This window comes from Jaculus jaculus, chromosome 10 (assembly GCF_020740685.1).
Source record: "Jaculus jaculus isolate mJacJac1 chromosome 10, mJacJac1.mat.Y.cur, whole genome shotgun sequence".
Taxonomy (NCBI): Eukaryota; Metazoa; Chordata; class Mammalia; order Rodentia; family Dipodidae; genus Jaculus; species Jaculus jaculus.
Window position 1 is genome coordinate 47,659,982 of NC_059111.1, and position 2,870 is coordinate 47,662,851.

The window sequence follows — 2,870 nt, forward strand, 5'->3', positions numbered from 1 at the left end:
GCTTTTCCCGTTTTTGAGGACCCAGTAACTCAACAAAGGAGACATGAACCAGTTCCCTATAAACAACTAAAGGATTTGGTTCAGGCTGTCAAGGATTTTGGACCAGGTGCAGATTATTCCGTTGCGCTGTTGCGCAGGTTCATTACAGCTCCTTTGACTCCTACAGATTGGACAGAGTTGGCAAAGGCTTGTCTTTCAAAAGGCCAGTTCCTTGAGTGGAAATCTTTGGTTACAGATAATGCTCAGACACAGGCTAGAGCCCTATTTTGTCCTTTGTTGAAAATAATCTGGTTTACTTTCCTAAAATCACTGTTCAGGAGCCTATTACATCAGCCCCTGCCATCTTTACTGATGGTTCAAAGTCTGGTCGTGGGGCCTACTTGGTACAGGGCTCGGAGCCTATTTTCTTTTAACTTGTTCACGGATTCCCTATATGTAGCTAATGCAGTTGCTAGCCTAGAGATTGCCGCTTCGGTTCGCTCTACTAGTCTAGTGTCTAATATTCTTTTACAACTTCAGTCTTTAATTTTGCAGTGAACTTGCCCTTTCTATGTAACTCATATTTGGGCACATTCACTACTGCCTAGCCCCTTATCACAGGCTAATGACCTCGTGGACCGGGCCACTAGGCTCGCCATGATTTCTCTAGAAGATACAAAAGCTTCAGCTACTGAATTCCATGTTCCTGCAAACACCTTGAGAAAAAAATTCTCCATTTCCGGAGATGAGGCACGAGACATTGTAAAATCTTGTCAGTCTTGTGTCACCTTTTTGCCCTCCCCACATGTGGGTGTTAACCCCCGGGGCCTCCATCCTGGAGACCTTTGGCAAATGGATGTAACACATCTTCCAGAGTTTGGGAAAGTAAAATACCTACATGTCTCAGTGGACACGTGCTCAGGTATTATTTTTGCCTCACCATTGGCAGGTGAGAAGGTCTCTCATGTCAAAACTCACTGCCTAGAGGCCTGGGCTGCTTGGGGAAAGCCACACCGCCTAAAAACTAATAATGGCCCAGCGTACTCATCTGGTGGCTTTCGAGCCTTCTGTGCCCAAATGCAGGTTGCTCATATCACTGGCCTTCCTTACAACCCACAAGGTCAAGGTATAGTAGAAAGAGCCAATAAAAGTCTAAAAGCTCTTTTATTTAAACAAAAAGGGGGTATAGCGGAAAATGCAACTCCCAAGGAAAGAGTGTCTTTAGCTCTCTTTATCCTTAATTTTTTAATCTTGGATAATAATAATAAATCTGCAGCTGACAGGCACAGTCAACATGTGATTCAATCATCCAGTGAGATGGTGATGTGGAAGGATGTCTTAGATAATAAATGGAAAGGACCGGATCTTGTTATAATAAGATCCAGGGGAGCTGTTTGTGTTTTTCCACAGGAACAGGATTCCCCTCATTGGGTTCCAGCCCGGCTGGTGAGGACAGTCAAGTGATCTCCGGAGGAGGGTCCAGAAGACAATAAGGTCCATCAGGGCGGAGATGATAAAGGTCTTGTGGATAATCTTCCTCCTGTGCCTGGAATCCATTAAAGGAGAGCCACGTTGGGGTATTCTGTCAACCTTTCCCAAACCTATGCCGGTGCTCCATTCTGCCACGGTCTTCCCTCACTTCTTTACAACTCCATTTTCAAAGTGGATTTTATGTGGGACAAATGGCAGCTGCACAGACTTTACACCCTTTGTACTGTTACAAGGAGGACTTGTAGCTTACAATAATGTGTCCGGGACCCTCCATACGGAGAATCAAGTGGAAGAGGAAGAGACACAAGATGAAGGGGCATTTTGGAAGCGCCTCAGTACATCTGGGGGTGTTAATGACATTGGACATGGCTGTGGGAAGAATACTTCCTTTGCCCCTGTGCCGGCGTGTGTTCATCCACCGTTTCTGTTCGTTCTTAGTAACTTCTCTTTCAGTAATTGTACCAATGCTTCCTGTTACTTGTCTCAATGCTGGAATGCCAAGGTATTCAAGAATGCTATGGTCCTTAGGGTGCCCCGGTGGGTCCCCATGCCTGTAGAGGCCCCCAGCACGCTATTGCTATTCAGACAAAAAAGAGATTTTGGTATCACGGCAGCGGTGATAGCAGCTGTGGCCGCAATAGCAGCTGCTGCCACAGCAGCCGGTGTGGCCATGGCCACTTCGGTACAGACTGCTAAAACTTTGAATAGTTTGGCCTCCTCCACTACCGTGGCCCTGGAGACTCAGACAGCCCTAAATTCCCATCTAAAGAGTGTTCTCTTATTTTAAGGAATGGGTAGGAGTGGGAATGTTCCTGGTGTGCTGCCTGGGAGGATGCATACTTTGCCTCTGGTTGATTTGCCGCCTGCGAACCCAGACCAAGAGAGACAAGATGGTCATTTCTCAAGCACTCGCTGCCTTGGAAAGTAGTGCCTCCCCCCAAATTTGGCTGTCAGCTTTAAAAGGCAAATAGCTCCCCTGGCCCTTGCACCCTCAGGGTCTCAGAGTACCCATTGCACGAGGATGGGCAGGGATCTGGTAGCTTTTGTTTGACCACCACCTTTGCACTCTCAGGGGATCTGTCCTATTGCACTGAGGAAGGGGAGGTTGAACTTCTTCCCTTGATTGGTCAACACATCATGAGGTGCGGACCTGATCGGGAAGGTGGCTATTTTTCCTGAGCTATGCCATAAGTTAATAAAAAAGGGGGAACTGTAGGGAGCTAATGCAGACACCATTACAAGATGGCACTGGCTTCCTGCCAGTCTTGAGGTAAACAATTCCTTATTTAGGCAGCGCCTTGGCGCCAACCTCGCTTGAGGTTGTGCATACGCTTGACGCACCTTGTCCCGAGCCTATCCCGTGGCTCGTGTGGGCGGGTGAGCCTATGGCAGCCCTGTAG